The 21,102-nt window shown below is 37.7% G+C and overlaps 1 long non-coding RNA gene across 2 annotated transcripts in view; it reads left to right on the top strand.

Moving 5' to 3' along the window:
* Positions 1 to 21,102, top strand: part of LOC131828486 (uncharacterized) — a 43,241-nt gene that overhangs the window by 3,658 nt on the left and 18,481 nt on the right. Inside the window, exon 2 of one of the 2 annotated variants that reach the window (XR_009352475.1) lies at positions 17,476 to 18,123. This is a non-coding gene — a long non-coding RNA (uncharacterized LOC131828486). The remainder of the gene's footprint in view (positions 1 to 17,475; positions 18,124 to 21,102) is intronic. The other variant, XR_009352477.1, reaches the window with a different exon arrangement.

The following is a 21,102-nucleotide window of genomic DNA, read 5'->3' as shown; positions in this document are numbered from 1 at the left end:
GAGAAAGGAAACAGGAGAGCTCTGTGTTTGAGATGTGTCACGAGAGAGCACACGAGAGCATAGAAGGCATGAGATGGGTAAAGGAAATCAACAACCAGAACAGTCAAATATAGAACTCTTGCAAGGCAAAGCAGAAGAGGAGAACATCTAGTTGGATTATTTTGTTAAAACAAAACAAAACGAAAAAAACCTTTCGTAAATAAAGGTTGGGAATTAGCTGAAAAGTTAACTGGCTGAGAGGCAGAATCTATGGAGGATAATGAATATTTAAATGAGACCTTTTTTAGCCTATAATTCAGCCTGGAGGCCACATATTTTGAAATAAAAAAATTAGTGACAGTAAGAAAGGGCTAAACAGAATACTTGAAATGTTGTCTCGAAAAGAGAACTCTCAAATCTTTTTCCTTCTCTTGAGAAAACTTTCCTGGCTCCTTCATTGCAGTTTCCTTGTTACTGCTTTCTGAGTTTGGTTTTACTTATTAATAGCTTTCTACCTTGTGGCTGATACGGTTTTATTCTCTGGAGTCCATGTCCCTTTCTCTTGGACATTAATAACTCTTCTTCTGTCTCTCTGTCTTCTTGATCAGGCATATACTGCCTATCATGGCATGGCTTTTTTATCAATGGAAACTTACATAGAATAAAGGCAGAATCATGGCATGACATGTTCACTTAGCCACTAGTATTGTTGCAACAGCTCTAGAATACAATTTAGAGATCATCTAGTGACTAGTTAACTTTTCATATTAACTGCTGAAAATGTTAAAGCCCTTAGTTTTCTTTTTTTATCATTATCCAGAGGTTTTTTTTAAAAACTGTTTTCTTTTTCTTTTTTTTTTTCAAAGATTTTATTTATTTATTTGACAGACAGAGATCACAAGTAGGCAGAGAGGCTGGCAGAGACAGAGAGAGGAGGAAACAGACCCCGCACTGAGCAGAGAGCCCCATGCGGGGTTTGATCCCGGGACCCTGGGATCATGACCTAAGCCCAAGGCAGAGGCTTTAATCCACTGAGCCACCCAGGCGCCCCTAAAAAATGTTTTCTTCATAAAATGTAAGTGAAGTGGTCTAGAATATGTCATTGTGACATAAAAATTATTTTGTGCAGAAGGTACTTGAAATAGGCTTTTTTTTTTCTGAATTTCTTTACCTGCCTAAAAGCAGAGTTTCCCAAAGGAACACAATTGTTCTAAATCCCCTTCCTAGGAGCTTCCCAGGCTAAGGGAAAACTGACTCTTTAAACTAGAGAGAAGTCACACACCACATCTAAATACACATTACCTTAAAACTATTACTATCTCCTATCTATTCTTCTAATGGTCCATTCATTATTCCTAAATATCATTTGGTTTCTCTTATCTCTTCTTTCTTCTTACTTGGCCCAACCCTCACTCCTCCCCTCTGACAAGCATCAGTTTGTTCTCTGTATTTATGGATCTATTTTTGCTTTTTGTTTATTTTTTAGATTCTAGGTATAAATCAAATCATGTAGTATTTATCTTTCTCTATCTGACCATTTTACTTAACATTATATACTCTAGTTCTATCCAGGTTATTGCAAATGGCAACAGGTCATGATGACCTTTAAGCCCCCAAATTCTAATCATCCCCTTGATACACATTTTTCTATGAATCTGTGAACTTCCATACATAGGTGATTAAATTTTGTCTTTCATTAATTATTTGTCAGTTTAGTTTACATCCCCCCAATATAAACCAAAGAGGGTAAAATAAAATATTTTTCCTCATTGACATGGGTCATTCAATATGAGCTTTTCAATATCCTACCACCATATGAACTCTGATAACCCTGCCTGTTTGCCTACCCACTTCTCCATTCTGCATGGATCCTAGCCTCCTCCTTGCCACTTCTTTTTTATTTTTTTTGAAGATTTTATTAATTTATTTGCCAGAGAGAGAAAGAGAGAAAGATAGCATGAGAATACAAGCAAGGAGAGCAGTAGGCAGAGGGAGAAGCATGCTGAGTATGAGGCAGGACTTGATCCAGGACCCTGTGATTATGACCTAGGCTGATGGCAGATGCTTAACTGACTGAGCCACCCATGTGTCCCCTCCTTGCCATTTCTGATGAACCTCTCTGTCTGTTTGTCAACCTCTATTTAAGAAATACCTTGTCAAAAAAAATAACAAGTCTTGGTGAGAATGTGGAGAAAAAGGAACCCTTGTACACTGTTGGTGGGAAAGTAAATTGGTGCAGCAACTGTGGAAAACAGTATGGAGTTTCCTCATATGGAGTTATCATATGATCCAATAATTCCACTATTGAGTATTTACCCAAAGAAAAAAAGACACTGATTTGAAAAGATATATGCACCACTATGTTTCTTGTAGTATTAATTATTATAGTCGAGATATGGAAGCAACCAGATGAATGGATAAAGAAGTGGTGTGTGTGTGAGTGTGTGTGTGTGTGTGTGTGATAGAATATTATCCAGCTATAAAAAGAACAAGACCTTCCCATCAAGCATAATAACATCCACATTATAGGGTTGTCAGAAGAAGAAGAAAGAAATAAGTGGGCAGAAAATGTATTTGAAGAAATAATAGTTGAAACTTCCCTAATCTGGGGCAGGAAACAGATATCCAGATCCAGGCTGCAGAAGTCCCACCAAAATCTCAACCCAAGGAGATCCAAATCAAGATGCATTTTAATTAAAATGGCAAAAGTTACTGATAAAGAAAAAATTTTAAAAGTAGCTAAAGAAGATAGTTACATATAAGGGAAAACGCATAAAGCTATCAGTGGATTTTTCAGCAGAAACTTTGCAGGCCAGAAGAGAGTACATGACATATTCAAAGTACAGAAAGGGAAAAAATCTGCAGCCAAGAATACTCTATCCAGCAAGCTTATCATTCAGAATAGAAGGAGATACAAGGATTTTCTCAGACAAACAAAATCTGAAGGAGTTCATGATCACTAAACCAGTCCTACAAGAAATGTTAAAGGGTATTCTGTGAGTGGAAAGGAAGGCCAAAAGTGAGAGTATGAAAAGGGAAAAGAAAAACCACACAAGCAGTAAAAATATTTCTGTAAAAATCATTCAAGGAATTTATAAGATGAAAGAATATGCCTAAAACATGGGAGGGAGAAACTTAAATCATCAACTTAATGTGTACTGTTACATGCAGAAGATGTTCTATACAAACCTAATGGGAGCCACAAATACAAAACAGATATGCAAAAAATAAAGAGAAAGGGATCCAAGTAAAGGAGGCCAACAATCCATGAAAGAGAGCAAACAAAGCAAGCAAAAGAAAAAGAGAGAGACACCAAGAAACAGACTCTTAACTATAGAAAACAAACTGATGGTTTTTAGAAAGGGAACTTTCTAGAAAGGGATAGGTCAGAGGATGGGAAAAATAGGAGATGGAGATTAAAGAGCACACTTATCATAATAAAAATAAAATAAAATATGAAAAAAAATGAGATCTTATCATTTGCAACAACATGGATAGACCTAAAGGATATAATGCTAAGTAAAATGATCCGATAGAGAAAGATAAATACTACATGATTTCATTTATATCTAGAATCTAAAAAATAAACAAAAAGCAAAAATAGATCCATAAATACAGAGAACAAACTGATGCTTTTCAGAGGGGAGGGGTGAGGGTTGGGCCAAATGGGTGAAGGAGAGTGGGAGGTACAGGCTTCCAATTATGGAATGAATAAATCATGGTGATAAATGGTACATAGGGAATATAGTAAACAAGAAAAAAAAATCCAAGATTCCCTTCCTTGATTTGTGGAACAAACTTTAAAAGTAAGAATAGCTAATATCTCATTGAGCACTTACTATGAGCCAGGCAAGTGTTCCTAGTACCTTCCCTTAGAAGTTAAATAACGGGGCACCTGGCTGGCTCAGTTAGTAGAGCATGCTACTCTTGATCTCAGAGTCATGAGTTCAAGCTCCACTTTGGGCATGGAGCCTACTTTTAAAATAGGTTAAATAACTTACAGGAGGTCATACTGTTCCTGATGACTGGGTAGAGATTCCAGGGCACATAATCTGGGGCCAGAGCTCACTCTCTTAACCAATACACTTGATTATACTTTCTCCCTTGTTTTCAGAAACCAGTGTTTTAATAGAACCAGGTATAAGATAACAGGAAGTTATGTGGCCTGGGACCTACAAAAACCATTAAAATTCAAAATTCAAAAACACTTTTTAATTTTTTTAAGATTTTATTTATTTATTTGACATACAGAGACCACAAGTAGGCAGAGAGGCAGGCAAAGAGAGAGAGGTAGAAGAGGCTCCCTGCTGAGCAGAGAGCCCAATTCGGGGCTTTATCCCATGACCCTGGGATCATGACCTTTGCCAAAGGTAGAGGCTTTAACCCACTGAGTAACCCAGGCACCCCTATTTTTTAAATTTTTAATTTAATTTGATGTTTTTTGCCAAAAAACCCTCCACTGTCCTTTGAATTAAGACTACTGGGGCAAGCTGCTAGTTTGCAGTCTTTGCCCCATAATCAACTACCACCTTAGTAAATAGCGAAGCTTCATACTCCATTTCTCTCTAGAGACCAAATACCAAAAATGGATGGATGTTCCACTGGCATTTCAAACTCATAATGGTTAAATAAAACTGAAATCCTGCACTACCTCCTCACAATGAATTGTCTTTTTGGTGTTTCTGATTCTGTTATTCTGTAGTTATCTGTGTTCAAATCACTAACAAATCATTGACTCCTTTCTTTCTATGTATCCAAATCCCAGTATGTGTGAAACCAAATTTCTTTTTAGCATATCTAATCATTTCCTCTCTAAGTCATAATAGGTAAAGACCTAGTTTAGGTCTCAGTCTTCACACCTAAGCTAAACTTTTAAATGGTGTCTACACTTCCAGTCTCTCTGTTATCCAACTCATTCAGTTGGGTATAATGAGTTAATGATAATATAATGATTAATCCCACAAACAACTACTTGTGCCGCTTTGAAGCTTCAGTTGTTCCTCTGCTAAATAATGTACCAATATTTTGGTAACAAAGGCTAAAAGGAATGTGCATATAGGAATCTGGAAAGAGTCCATGAGCTAAGATTCTTAGAAGTGAGTTAAGGCATCTCTCAAATTGAGCTGCTCTCCTATTTTTCTCTCCCTCCTGGTTTCCCTCCTTGTCTTTATGCATCAGCCACAGTGTCTCCCAAACCGCCCCCACCACCTGGTTTCCTTTGCTTATTCTATTGCTTGTAACTGTACCATGCCAGGACCAATTCTGCCTGACTTCCCAAGTTCAGGGAACCCCACTGTCTGCAACAGAGTCTCAGTTCCACAATTTCAAAGTCCTTGAAAAAAAAAAAAAAAGATTACACAACCTATTCATCATTTGTCACTAACTTTTAGAAAGAATATTTTCCTAAATTTCCCCTTCTTGCATTCTTTAGGATAGGTCTCTATTTGTCTCCAGAGGTGGGAGAGTATAGGAATCAAGACTTCTAGTTTTCTCTATTCTTTAGCTGTCTTTTGTTGTTGGGTGGGTGTCCAAAGATGTATGACATCAGTGAGACTATGAAGCACTTGGCTTCTTTGGGCCATCTTATCAGTAGGAAGGATCATTTGCTCCCCAAACACTCTGCACCTTGATTCTTTCTCTCCCATCCCTCTTCGTCCCCTCCACATCCACTGTCTTTTCTCTAACCCTCCCCTCTTCTGCCTCTTCTTTCCTCTTCTCCTCCCTTTGTCCTCCCCTACCTTCTTGCCTCTCTTCTCCTCCTTCTCTCCCAACTGCACTTAAGAATCCCGGCTACCTTATATAGACAATATCCGTGAAGTAGGTGTAGGGGAGGAAAATACCTTTTTCATTTTCCTTTCTAAGATCTTGGGTGGGACTCTTGTAACAAAAGACACCATTCACAAGAGAAAAAACATACAAATTTAATATAAGTTTTATATGACACAGTAGTCTTCATAAGAAAATGAAGACACAGGATGCCTGGGTGGCTATTGGTTACGTGTCTGACTTTGGGTCAGGTCATGATCTCATGGTTCTGGAATCAAGCCCCATGTCTGTCTCCCTGCTCAGTGGGGATTCTGCTTCTCCCTCTCTTTCAACACCATCCCCCACCCCTGGCTTGTACTTTCTCTGTCTCTATCTCAAATAAGTAAGTAAAATATGTAAGAAAATAAAGATTTAAAAAAAGAAAATGAAGACCCAAGGAAGTGGTGGAATCTCAGTATTTTTGTGCTGGGTATGATGGAAAGTGAAAAGTTGTAGAAAGATGTGATAGAACAAGGGTTTGAACAAAGTGTCATTAACTGGGGAAAGCAGCAAGCCCTGTTCATTTAGATTCTTCTCTGTGTCCCTCTGTGTCTTCAAATATAAAGATGCCCTTTTTTTCTGGGTATAGGAGGGCACCTCTTACACAAAGTTTTTATGACCCACTTTGGGAGAAGGTCAGAAAGTCCTTCCTATATGTGTTATTTCTCAAATTCATTCAGTTTTAAAAATATTCAATATTCCAAGGTGCCATATTTCAGGGTAATATGTCCTGAACCTCGTCACAAGCAAACCAATGCACCTGGCTAGACCTACACTTTTTCGTTCCAGTTTTTTGCCTGAATCTGAGATAATCAGACCTATCCTTCCTAAGCAGTTAATCATCTTCAATCTAGGGGAAAGCTCAGTTTTAGCTTCAGATCCAAGGGAGTACCTAATCTGGTTTTACTAGGGAGCCTTGCACTTTCATAATTACTGGACTTCCACAGTAAAACTTGATCTCCATTATATCTCTTCTTAATTTGTTAGAATACACACACACACACACATATGAATATAAAATATATATATAATAGAATGAATATATATATGAATGTATATATATATACATTCATATATATAAATGTATACATTCATATATATGAATATATATGGATGTATTCATATATATGGATATATATGAATATATGAATATATATATGGATGCCTAGGTGGCTCAGTTGCTTAAGCTTCTATGTATATATATATGTGGGTATATATATATATATTTTAAATATATACATAATACATATATGGATTTTCATTTCATGTATATATACAATTTTCATATGATTTTTCTCCTTTGACCCTCAAACAGAGACCCCAGAACTGCTTATATTTGAGATGGGAGTCAAGTATAGCCAGAGACTGGGTCATGTAGTCTCATTCCTGAGGTAACCCTACCTCCTGGTTTGCCAGGGACAGCCCCAGTTTACAGTTCAAGATCCCTCTGACTTATTACTATAGCACTCTCTCTCTTAAAACTTGGTTCTAGTAAGGATAAGTGATAAGAGACAACTCTATCTGTTGTCCACCTAACAAGGGCTATTCATCTGAAGATTCCTACAGGAGAGGGCATATGTTTAGCTATCACTATAAAATATGTCTTTATCAGCTACAAACTTCTTAATTTGACATTTGAGGCCCTCCATAACTCCTTCCTCTATTGACATTTTTAGCTAATGTGTCTGTTATTTTTTGTGGTCACACTATTTGGTTTTCTACCTCTATCCTGCTTTTGTTTTACTCCAGAAATGTCTATCTCTTCTGTTTTTCTTTCTGTTCCTTATAAAGCCCTAGCTTTCTTTCCTTCTTTCCAAAGCTAGCTGAAGTGCTATTTTCACCATGAAATGTATCATAAGAGTTCAGCTAGAAATAACATGGTATTTGAATGTTGATCAAGGACTTAAGCTTATTTTCCATTAAGCTTAATTGTCTTCAGATCCAGTTTTGTCATAAATCTAATGGGGAAAACGCCTACCTAATGGGGTTGTTATAAGATTAAATTAGATAATTGCTTATGTAAAAACATCTGACATAGAATAGTTGGTAACTAAACACGGGTTAATTTCCTTTTATTCTTCTGAATTCATATAGCACTTTTGGTATACTGCTTTATATTATAGATATTTATATATTGGTTTTACTACTTACCTAGATTTCTTAAAGTCAAGGCTTATGATGTTTATGTGTGTGCATACACATATATACACAAAAATATACATATATATGTATGTATGTGTGTATTTTTTGTGTATATATATATGCATGCCTGGGTTTATACACATATGTATATGTACATATATGATATACACAGAAAGCATTCCATAAATATCCAGACTTAGACCTGGAGACATTGTGACTCACACCCAGCTAATTCGGTGATGAAGGTTGGCTCCTTTTGTTTCACCCAAGTTTTTATAAAAGGCAGGTATGTATCTGTATATGGACCTACACCTGGGAGAAGTACATATACTGTGTTGATTGAACACCAAAGCCTAGAGGCGGTGCCTTACTGGCCCAAACACTCTCTTCATGTATATGGATACACCATCAAGCACATGCTATGATCTGCCTGTTGACTGCAGATGGGCTGGCTCCATGCCTTTACTGCCCTGAGTCAAATTCAGTGATGTGGACACCAGAGCAGGCATCCAGGTTAAACTGGGAAACTTCCATAGTGGTAAACCGGGTTTGAATACTGGTTCTCCTGTTTCCCAGATTAAGACCTTGACAAGACTATTTAACTCTTCTGTGCTTCAGTTTTGTCATCTGAAAAACAGTATCTATTTCATAGGGTTATTTTGAGGGTTAAATGGATGAGCACTTTAAAGAACTTAACCTGGCATATAATTAGTATTTAGCATTAGCTCTCCTCCTCCTCTAATAGGTGATTCTACTTGAGAAGTGGAAAGTTTGTGGGAGCTCCCCTCTACTTGCTAAATGGGATGCTGCCTGCTTAATAAAGCCCATTCGACCTCTAAAAAAGTGGAGAGAGGGAAAATATTTCATAGGAAATGTTATATGACATGTGAAAATGATATGAAATTCAAATTTCAGTGTTTGTTACCAAAGTTTTATTGGAAGACAGCCATGCTTATTTATTATTAAATATTGTCCTGTGGCCGCTTTGATACCACAACAGCACAGTTGAGTATTTGCATCAGAATGTGCATCCTACAAAGCTGAAAAGATTTACTAACTGGTTTTTTACAGAAATATTTGTTGATCTCTTCTCTAAAAGGTTAAATGACTTGCCCAAAATTACCGAGCTTATAGGGCCAATATTTTGCATCTTGAATCCAGATCCTTTTACTATCTCAAAAAAGAAAAAAGAAAGAAAGAAAGAGAAAAGAGGCTTACTGATTAGGTATTTCTTTAATTTTCAGACACAAAAAGTATATATATTTGTGTGTTTTAAATCTTTTGGGGACTCCCAGGCTTCTTAGCTTCAATTCAATTGTAAAAAGCTTTAATTATGGAAGCATGATAAGTGCAAAATCCACAGATGCATCCTCTCGAACACAGCTGACATGAGCACCTCCTCCTCACCACTAATCAGACAGCTTCCACTTCGCTGTCTGAAGCTCTCCTCAAAGCTGAAGTGTGTCACCTGCAGGATACTTGTCTCTTCCAACAGCACCATGAAGAGACTTATTCTTAGCCTGAGTCCAGCCATAATACTTACCAAAAGTATTATACCCCTTAGTGCTCTTGAGACTAAGGAAAATCAAAACAACATCAGCTGGAGAAAAACACCACCCTCCTATTATACCCCTTATAGGTGGTTTCTCCTTAAAATTTTTTTTGAATATTTACTGACAGTATCTGCTCTAATTACCATCTATATAGAGAAAGCTTTAGAAACTCATATGCTAACCTCTTCTGTTTCAGAATAGGTTTGTTAATGGTAGGTAAACTTAAAATAGCCTGGAAGAGAATCCTCTATTCTCAGCGGGAGATAAGTTACCCAGAAGATTTAATCAGGAGCAAGATGGCCAATTTGGGCAGTTTCCCAAATATTATTGGGTTGGCCCATGGTATTCATTATTTTCTGTTTTTGTATTAATTATAAAAATTAATCATATCTGTATCCAAATATAAATATATAGTCATATTCCAAAATCCAGTTAATTTTTGAAACAGCCTAAATTTTGGTGTAAGGCCCATTCTCCCTTCTTTGTGTTAATGCTGAGAGCCAAGAATTAAACTCTTTCAGCAGTTGTAAATAGGGCATTAATTCCTTTCCCAAATATTACATTGAGTGCTAAGATAAGTTAGTTATTAGGCTGTGATTTCTTATGTATATTATAGTTATTAACAAATTTATCAAGAGAAAAGGCAAAACACACATTTATACTACAATAAGGAAGTCTTTAAGGTATAGATATAAGGTGACTTATTTCATCATCATCATGACGATCATTACTACACCTACTGGAAATACATTAGGACTGAATCTCTATTAAGCTATCAGTCAGAGAAACCTCTTCCAAGGCAGTAATTACTTAAAAGTAGAGAATATGGGTACAGCAGAGATTGTTTAACTTGTCTTTATTAAAATTTGCACCAGGTCATGGAGACTTCCTAATGCTAACACAAAGCATTTTGTAATTTATCCTGCCCCTGAAGGTTTTAAGTTTTCATTTGAAAGGATTTAAGATTTACAGAAGAGTTGTAATAATACTATAAAAACAAATTTCCCTATATTCTTCCCCCAGATTCTTCACAAGTTAACATTTTACATGTGTTTTATCCATTTTTGTACAAATAGATAAATGAATAGATATAATTGTGTTTTTTGAACCACTTGAGAATAAGTTGTAGACATGATGCTCCTTTATCAATAAATACTTCAGTGTCTATTTCCTAAAACCAAGGGCATTCTCCACATAACCACAGCACAGTCATCAAAATCAGGAAATTAACTTTGATACAGTTAAGCCAGGAAATTAACTTTGATTTATGGAGCTCATTCAAATCTACCAGTTGCCTTACAAATACCCTTTATAGGAAAAGAAAAATAAATCTGATTTAAGATTCACTCTAGGAGCATAAATTATCATTTGTTTTTTCTCTCTTTAGTCTCCTTAATCTGGAATCTCCAGTCTAATCACCTTGACACTTTGGAAGAGTCCATGCCATTTATTTTGAAGAACATCAGTTTGTAGATTCTGATTTTCCTCATGATTAGATTCACACTATGTTTTTGGGGGGCAGGAATATTACAGAGTGATGCCTGGCCCTTTCTCAGTGCATTATATCAGGAGATACATGATGTCTACTTATTTGATTGTGGGTAATGCTAACGTTCAACTCTTGGTAAGGTAGTATCTACTGGGTTTTTCCACTATCAATTTTCCCATTGTTGATACATATCTTATCTGGAGACCATGTAATATCCTCTTTCTCATCAAACTCTCACCAGTAATTTCTCACCTGAAATAGTTATTACTATGAGAGGTGCCATATGGTGAGTTTTCAATTTTATTACTTCTTCTACATTTATTACTGTATGGAAGAGATTTTTTCTTCCTTGCACATTTATCTACCTATTTATATTAGAATAAATATGAACTCATTCAATGAATTATAAGTCGTTCATATCATTATTTATTTTGACATATAAATTGTTCCCGTTTTGGCTAGTGGGAGACCCAGTGCAAATTTCTGTGGTGAGCAGTAAGGTTACCTGAACAGTGTTTATGATTCTGGCAGCACTATAAAGAGCGCTTTAGAAATGTGAGATAGGAGGTAGAGAAAAGAGAAGTGAGAGTTTTGGGTATGGGAAGGATAGAATGGGTCTTAAAGTCCCTGGGAGGAAGAATCACTAGGATTGAGAAATTGAGTGTAGAGTTAAAGGAACAGAGGTTTGAGGGGGCACCTGGGTGTCTCAATTGGTTAAGTGGCTGCCTTTGGCTCAGGTCACCAGGGTCCTGGGATTGAGCCCCGCATCGGGCCCCTGCTCAGCGGAGAGCCTGTTTCCCTCTCTCCCTCTGCCTGCCACTCTGCTTACTGTGCTTTCTATCTCTCCGTCAAATGAATAAATAAAATCTTAAAAAGGGGGGGAGATGATCCCAGGGTCCTGGGATCAAGCCCCGCATCATGCTCCCTGCTCGGCCGGGAGCCTGCTTCCTCCTCTCTCCCTACCTACTTGTGATCTCTGTCTGTCAGATAAATAAAAATTAAATCTTTAAAAAAAAGTGGGGGGGACAGAGGTTTGGGTCTGGGTAACTAAGAAGATATTGGTACTTCAGGCAGAAGCAGAGATGAGGTTGCAAATGAAGATAAGTTTAGGTTTAGACTCTCTGAGCTCAAGTTTCCCAGAAAATATCCAAGAAAAAGAAATAGAAAATTTTCTGCCATTTTTTTGTCCCCAACCAGGAGTTCTGCATCCTGGGACAATTATATTCTACTACAATAGGCCAGGAAGGAAAGAAAGAGTGAAAGGATGGAATTTCCCGACACTCCTTCCTCCTCCCCTTTCCCCTAGCAGCATTCAGATCAGATGTGCACGGAGACACTTCTTCTCTGAGGTAGGAGAATGTGTGGTGACTGAGTGGTCTGTGTTCTTATTGCTAGTAGGGTGATGGAGTGGCCTGAAAACCATGCACTCTGGAATTTGTTGTCTATTTTCACTCAGTAAAGCATTTTTTTTTTTCTTAAGAAAAAAATAGAGACATAGAGTTCAGGGAAGAAACAATTGTAAAGGAATAGACTGGGGAATTGTCAAAGACTGAGGCTTTACAAATAAATGAGCTCGTTTAGCAGGAGTGCAAAACCAAAATAGACGTGGACCAGTTTTAGGGTATGCCTATAATTAAAATGTCAGTGGTAGACCAAGGAAAAGACCCTACAGAAAGTGAGAATATCAAAGACGGCTTTTTGATCCATCATCAAAACCTAGATAAAAGACATTTCAAAAAAGAAGCAGTAGTAAATGGAGTCAAATTCTGAGACTGAATAATATGAAAGATGAGATGAGGCCATAAACTTGACAGTTAGGAAGTGAGTGTCATCTTTAAGAGAATGATCTTAAGAGATCAGTGTGGATAGTATCAGGCTCTCTCAGAGAGCCTGCTTTTCCCTCTGCCCCTCCCTCCTACTCATGCACTCTCTCAATCTCTCTCAGTCTCTCTCTCACTCTCAATTAAATTAAAAAAAAAAAAACTTTAAAAAAAAAGAAGAGATCAGTGTGGATAGGAACCAATATATAGGGAGTAAGATGAGGTAAGAAAGGGACAACAGCGAATATAGTCTGCACTTAGAATATCTGGAAGTATAAGGAAGATAGCAAGTACTTTGGATGAAGCAGGAGCAAGAGGATTTTCTTAGGATGGAGGACCTGACAATTGCTTTGCTCTAAGGTACATTAAAGAGGGTAAGATCAAGAATGTAAGAGGTCATCTTTGGAAAGCAGAATACTGGAACCTGGAATATAGAAGAGAGTAATGGATATAATTCTAGAGAAGTCTTGAAGTCAAGAGGAGGCTGATGTCAAGCTAAATTGCCTGATTCTGTCTGTGTAGTCAGAGTAAAGGGAAGAGAAGGATTCAGAGATTTTTTGAGGAGTGGAAATGATTTTAGACAATGGCCATAAGGAATAAAATATGCCCAAGGATAACATAGAAGCATTGTTGCAGATAGGAGAATCGAATTGTGCATATTCCATGTTAATGATGATTGAACATGTTAACACCTCAAGTCCTTTACAGATCAGAATAAACAAATGGATGGGTATGTTATGAGTGTGTTAGGCTTTTCAGAAAACAGATGTTGAGTCAGGATTAGATATGCAAGAAGCTTATTCGGAGGAAATGCCTGTGAAAGATAGAAGGGAGGGAGTTGCAGAAGGTGGAGAGAGCCTTCAGATTGTGCAGGTCTGATCTCCATGAAGTAGAGGGAGGAGAAGGGATTAGCTAGGAAGAGTCTCAAACTTCGGTGCATTTCTCAGAAGTTTTTCCCAAGCCAAGGGGAAATCCTCAAGCAAAGTCCCCTGTTAAAGGAGTTTCTCATCTTGCAAGAATGGGCTGGCTTCAGTTTGCCATGGTCAGTCCCTGACTGGGAGCAGTCTGGAAGCAGGGAGTGGGCCTTGGGGTTGATCCAGGGAGAAGGCACCTCAATTTTTTTCTGCAACAGGGGATTTGAGGTTGACATACTGATGGCTGCCACAGTGAACACGTGATGAATATATATTTTTCAAGATCAATTGTCTGAGGGAGAAAGAATCACCTGAAAGAGTTCCCAGCAAAAGCTCCAAAGATGGGCCAGGATCGAAACCTTAGCCTGAGAGGACCTGTCAATCTGTTGTGACATAGGGCTGGAAATTGAACCTAAGTGGATGGATTTAGGAGGCTGTGGAAGGTTTGAACTGCCAGAGCCAAAGTGAGAGGAGTAGAACCTAGATAAAAGTTAGACAGAGCACCTGATAGCCACTCTGAGGACCTTGCATCACCAAATTTGGATAGGTGAGAAGTCAGGATAGAGGGAAGCCATACAAAAAACAAAACAAAACAAAAAAACAAAAACAAAAAAACTATCCAAAAAGTTGTGGTGATTTAACAGTAGTAAGGGTGGTATTAAGGAAGAAACCAGAGGTGCCTGGGTGGCTCAGTCATTAAGCATCTGCCTTTAGCTCAGTTCATGGTTCCAGGGTCCTGGGATCAAGTCCTGCACACACTCCTTGCTTGGTGAACCTGCTTCTCCCTCTCCCTCTGCCTGCTGCTCCCCCCACTAGTGCTCTGTCTCTGTCAAATAAGTAAATAAAATCTTAAAAAAGAAGAAGAAGAAGAAGAAGAAGAAGAAGAAGAAGAAGAAGAAGAAGAAGAAACCATTGGGGATATAAACACTTGGGAGAAGAAACAAAGATCTCATTTTTAATGCTTCCCTGATCAAACTTTGGATGGCTTTGTGCTCTCTATTAATGAGAGAAACTGTTTTCTAGTAGGTGAATTTAAAAAAAAGATTAGGACCAGCTCAGAATGGATAAATTGAATTTTTTATAACCTTAAATAGCATAAGTATAGGAATCTTGGCAGAAAGTTAAAGACTAGCAAGTGCTATGCAGAAAAACCAGTGTGGGTGGGTGGGGATAATCTAGGATGTTGGTCATAGCCAATATCCATCCAACCCTTTTGTTGTTCTGTATAGCCCCTGCTCATCCTTAGCCTAGGACTGGTGTAAAAAAAAAAAAAAAATTTTCTCATGTGCTCCTGAAGAATTCTGACCCAGATATATATATATATATATACTGGTGCCTAGAACATTGCCTGGAACATAGTAAGCATGCTCTAAGTATTTGTTGAATGAATGAAGGCAAGTTTACTGCAATTTTATATGGGACATCAAAGGTCATTCTGGAGGACAAACCAGAAAACAAGGAAGTCAGAACTTTTTCTCCCGGCTATCCCAGCCCAGCTAAAGAAAGTCATCAGTTCATTTTCATTATTTCATCACCTCTAGTATGTATCTTTCTTACCTCCAAGTATCCTGTTGCTTCTATTATAGATAATACTTAATAAATGTCTCTACTTCAAAAGTTGCTATATTAGTCTGGGTCCTCCAGAGAAATAGGATCAATAGGAGGTGAGTAAATAGGTAGGTACGTAGAGAGAGAAAGAGAGAGATAGATAAAATGGATTTATTTTAAGGAATTGGCTCACATGATTATGGAGACTGAGAAATCAAAGATTTGTAGTCAACAAACTAGAGACCAAAAATAGTTTATGGTATAAGTTCTAGTCCAAGTCCAAAAGCAAAAGAAGATGGATCTCCCAGCTTGAAGAGAGGAAGAAAGAAAGAATTCTTTCTTTTTCAGCATTTTATTCTGTTCTGTCCTTCTACAGATTGTCCTTCTACACATTGGAGAGGGCAATCTACTTTACCAGGTCTACTGATTCAAATGTGAATCTCATTCAGAAACACCCTCACTTACACACAGAAATAAAGTTTAACCAAGTATCTGAGCATTCCACAGCACATTCAAGCTGACATAAAATTAACCATCATGGTTGCTAATAGAGGGGGAGATGAACCATGAGAGATTGTGGACTCTGAAAAACAATCTGAGGGTTTTGGAGGGTCGGGGGGTGGGAAGTTGGGTGAGCCTGGTGGTGGGTATTATGGAGGGCACGTATTGCATGGAACACTGGGTGTGTTGCATAAACAATGAATTCTGGAACACTAAAAAGAAGTTTAAAAAATAAATAAAATTTTTTTTAAAAAAGAAAATCTAAAAACAAAATTCTGTGAATAATTATTTAAATAAGTAACTCCTCCTTAGACTATTCCAAGGAAGTTAACGTCCCCTGGGGTGGATTCAATGCAGATGGAAATAAAAACTAGACTTGGCTAATTCCCAAGTTTTTAGAATCACAAGTGTGCCTAAATGAGACCATTAATAAAGGCAATATGTGAAAAAAGAGAGCGCTTTCCATTTTAATACTAACTGTCCTTAATGTATGTAAAAGACATAAAGACATAAAGAGTTCAGGGGTGGACAGCAATCTCCTGGGTCAGGAGAACAATCTCAGTTCTGATTATGTGTCATCATCCTTCATGGTATGAGGGCAGAGCCAAGAAACCTCCATTTTTAGCTAAAGGGTTATGTCATTTTAGAATAAATTTAATTATTTTTCTAACTCAGTGTCAAACTTTTAAACTTAACTGCTCTGAAATCAGTTCTCTTTTGCAATGTTTATGTGTTCAACAGCTTTTGAGTAATAGACAAGTAGAAACTATAGCTTGTCCACACCCTATAGGGGGGGTCAGGTTCAAAGAAACTCAATTTTTGGGTTTGTGTGTGTATGTGTTTGTTTTTAAGTAAGTTCTATGCCCAAAATGGGGCTTAAACTCATGACCCCAAGATCAAGAGTTCCATGCTCCATAAACTGAGCCAGCCCCGAAGTAGCTCAGTTTTAATAATCCTTCCTCTGATCATTTCCCAGCTTTCCAATTTTTATGTCTTTAAGCAGTAGTACAAAACTCATTGAAAAACTATTCATTTGGAAAATATTTAAGCTTCACTTAGAAGGTTTTGTTTTCAAGTTTTTTAAGTGGTCAGTTATAAGATTTTTAAGGAGGAGACACAGTCATAACATTTTTGGTTATAAAGATGATATAACAATGACAACACTTCTTCATATGTTTTCAAAATTCTCACTTGAAAAGAATCATTTTCTCATTCAGTCTTTTCAAACATCACCTTTTGTTTGCAAGACGGATAAAAAAATTTTTAAGTAAATGGTAGTCAGGTATGATTAGATGTAATAATTTAACCTCTTAAAGTGGCCCAAGAAAGCTTGTGCTATGAATAAAAGATTTATCTGTGCCATTTTCCTTTCATTTAGTTGTATTAGTGTATTGTTTCTACCTTTGCTCTGAGATTTTTTTACAGGAATATTCTTGAGGACACCTGTCTGTTTTATAAAGACAAGTTAAAGCTAGATGATACAATCTATAAAGCCATTTCATTTGTGCACACACAAACTGAACTTTGCACATGCTGAAAGCATGTGAACACAAAGTTAACATGACTTCCTACCAACCCCCTAATAATCCTACCCTCTCCTCAGGATCCATCCTGTTCCAGACCTGACATGTGACTATCTGACAGGCAGACAAAATCAGAATGTTAGAGCCAATCTCCATATTTAATAGTAGCGTCACTTACTGCTTTCACCCTCCTCCCCCCAGAATCCATCTTCATCCTGAAGTCATTTGATCTCTCCCGCTGATATTCCTTGATTCTATGAGTCTGTCCTGGATGAGAACTGCCTACACTGGTTGACAGAGCTGTTACTGAGTGACGTGCACAGGTCTGAGTCCTCACTTGCCCTCATGTCTCACTCCATTTTTGCCAGAATGCAACAAGGGCTTCAAAAGATGGGACTGAAAATGGATATTCCTGAGAATTAGAAACAAATCACAGCAGGGAACTAACAACATAAAAATACTTCAAACTGTGAGGAATTGAAGCAACAGTTCCTGTTGTGATGTACACAATGGACACAGCATGTGAACGGCTATTAAAAACTGGAAGAAAAAAGGATGTCTTTGAGAAACAACTTTTTAAAAACCACAGAGAACGCAAACGTCTCATGAGCAGAGCGCTTAACTGCCACGGAAAAACCTCTGGGGCTGAAATAGTGAACCCATGGAAGAAGTTTGAAGTTTGAATCCCGAAGTAAGTTTTGCCACAACTTGCCCCATCTCCTGGTGCTCACAAATCCCTCTCAGTGCAACCAAAAGTCCTCCTACTTCTATCAGTCCCCAAGAACTACTCGGCCAAGGTTACCAAGTCCACCTCAAAATCACTTAAGTATGTAAAACTGGATAAGGAAGGTGAGTAATCCTAATTCAGTCCCCAATCTAAAAATAAGGCATTTATTTCTAGACTAACATTTTAAATTCAGAGTAATTTGTGACTTGGTATGTCTATGGGTGATTAACAAATCATATTATATCATCATTATATTACTTTTCAAGTGTAGAGCCACTAAGGCAAGATTACTCTGAATTGAACAAAGAATGAAAATAAAAAGTGTAAGCCTATAAGTAGCACTTAATATTATGTATGCTCAAAAGAGACTATTTTACATAAGGATCAGATTCCTCTGGGGGGAAATTTTTTTTAAAGTCATATTTAACAAATTCAATAGTGACCCAGAACTCCCTTTTGATATTGAAGGAATAACTTCTAATTGAGTAACTAATGAGTAATTTATTACACTCAATCTGTTTTATAATCATAATGTCTAGATTGTAAAGTCCTAGAGGGCAATGACTACACATTTTGTTCACTGACTTAAAGACCTTCTCCAGCTGGTAACATATTAAATAATCAGAAAATTTTTGTATCATTTGGGATGCTTTCAGCTGGAATTAATGGGAAACTCATTTCAACCTGCTCAAGCCTTAGAGATATGTATTATCTTATACAACCAATAGTCCAGAGTTAAGGGAAGTTATCAAATGGTTCAATCATGGGGTTCTTGGGTGGCTCAGTCATCTGGGTATCTGACTTTTAGTTTTGGCTCAGGTCATGATCTCAGCATCGTGATCTCAGGGTTGTGAGACTGAGCCCCGTGGTAGGCTCTGTACTCAGTGGGGAGTCTTCTCCAGATTCTCTCTCTCCCTCTCCCTCTGTCCCTCCCCTGCTCATGCTCTCTCTCTTTCTCTAAAATAAATAAATATTTTTAAAAAGTGGCTCAATCACATTATCAAAGACCCCAAATCTTTCCATTATACTATCCTCAGAATATCAGCTTTTGCTTAGAAGCCAGCTCCCCTCAAGTTTGTAAGATGGCTACCATGTCCCAGGAATCATGAGTAGATATGTCAAACTCTGCTGGATAATGTGGCCATCTCTTTCCATGCATCTCTTTCTAAGAGGAGGAAACATTTCCCAGGAGCCCCCTACATTCCTTTCTTTAGGAACTGGGTCATATGACTACTGTTAAACCAATCACTGGCAAGACAAATATAACCCAATGATTAATTTAGAACTAATCATAATTTATGATTATGGCATGACTTTGGCTCATGCTGGAAAGATGGACAACTATATCAGTTAATAATAGGTTTGGTTGTATGGAGATCCCAAATAACTGAGAATTAAATAAGAAAGGAAATCACTCCCATATAAACTGAAAGGTGAGCAATCCTAGACTAGGTACAAAATATTTATTCCCACACTGTGTCGTAAAACAAAAAACATTTGGCAATGATTCTGAGGGTCATCTGATTTTTTCTGTGGTCTCAGCTGGACTTTAGGATCTCCTAAAGTGGGTATGCAGCCACAGGTAGGATTTGTTGTTGGCAGGATGATTTCCCCATATGTCTGGGACCTCAGCTGTGCCAATTAGGCTGCCTCAGATCTGTTTCACATTGTCTCTCAGCCTGAAGTAAAGTAGTCCAGGACTGTTCCCATGCACAGGCAAGAGCAACCAGAAATATGTGTATCTTCCTAGAATAGCATAAGCTCCCCAGAATGTAATGGTTTAAAACAGCCATTTCTTTAGTTTAAGAGCCTGCAAACAGCACTTCAGGCTGGTTTCACCTTGGCTCCTTCATCTGTTTACATGCAGCTGTGTGATGGCTAGGTCACTCGGCTTCTGGAGTTTGGAAGGCTATTGGCTAGACCCCCTCAGCTTTCCTCCTCGTAGTCTCCCTTCTCCAGCAGGCTAGCCTGAGTTTGTGCTCATGGTGGAAGCAGGGGCCCAAGGGAGAAAGTAGAAGCATGCAAGGGTGTTTGAGATTCAGGCATGAAACTGGCATGGAGTCACTTCTGCATTCTATTGACCAGAGCTACTCAGAAGGCCAGCCCAGATATAAGGTATGTGGAAAATATACTCCACTTCTTTTTTTTTTTTAATTTAATTTTACTTCAAATTCCAGTATAGTTAACATACAGTGTTATATTAGTTTCAGATGCACAGTAGCGACTCAACAATTTTATACATTACCCAGTGCTCATCACAAGTGCACTCCTAACCCCATCGCCTATTGTGCCCATCTCCCCACCCACCTCCCTTCTGGTAAACATCTGTTTCTTCTCTGTATTTAAGAGTCTGTTTCTTGGTTTACCTATTTTCTCTTGGTCTTTTGTTTGTTTGTTTCTTAAATTCCACATTAGAAAATCACAAGGTATTTGTCTTTCTCTGCTGGCTGATTTCATTTAGAATTACATATACTCTCTAGCTCTATCCATGTCATTGCAAATAGCAACATTTCATTCTTTTTAATGGCTGAGTAAAATTCTATTACATATATAATTATTATCATAATATTTAATAATTATATATTATTATATAAGGATTATGTAATCTTTATCCACACGTCTCTCGATGGATACTTGGGATGCTTCTATACTTTGGCTATTGTAGATAATGTTGCTATAAACAAAGGGGTGCACATATCCCTTTGAATTCATGTTTTTGTATTCTTTGGGTAAATACCCAGTAGTGCAATTATTGGATCATATGATAATTCTATTTCTAACTCTTTGAGGAACCTCCATACTGTTTCCCCCACTGGCTGCACCAATTTGCATTCCCATCAACCATGTAACAGGGTTCCCCTTTCTCTACATTCTCATCAGCACTTACTGTTTCTTGTGTTGCTGATTTTACCCATTCCAACATGTGTGAGTTTCTATCATTTTAGGGGTTTTTTAATGTTTTATTTACTTATTTTACAGAGAGCAGCGGGCAGAGGGAAAGGGAGAAGCAGGCTCTCAGAGCCCAACATGGGGCTCCACCTGAGGAACCCAAGTTCCTGACCTGACCAAAGGCAGATGCTTAATGACAGGGCCACCCAAGG

This window comes from Mustela lutreola, chromosome 1 (assembly GCF_030435805.1).
Source record: "Mustela lutreola isolate mMusLut2 chromosome 1, mMusLut2.pri, whole genome shotgun sequence".
In the NCBI taxonomy this organism is placed as follows: Eukaryota; Metazoa; Chordata; class Mammalia; order Carnivora; family Mustelidae; genus Mustela; species Mustela lutreola.
Note: the sequence above shows the minus strand (reverse complement) of the source record. Positions and strands in the feature narration are given on the sequence as shown.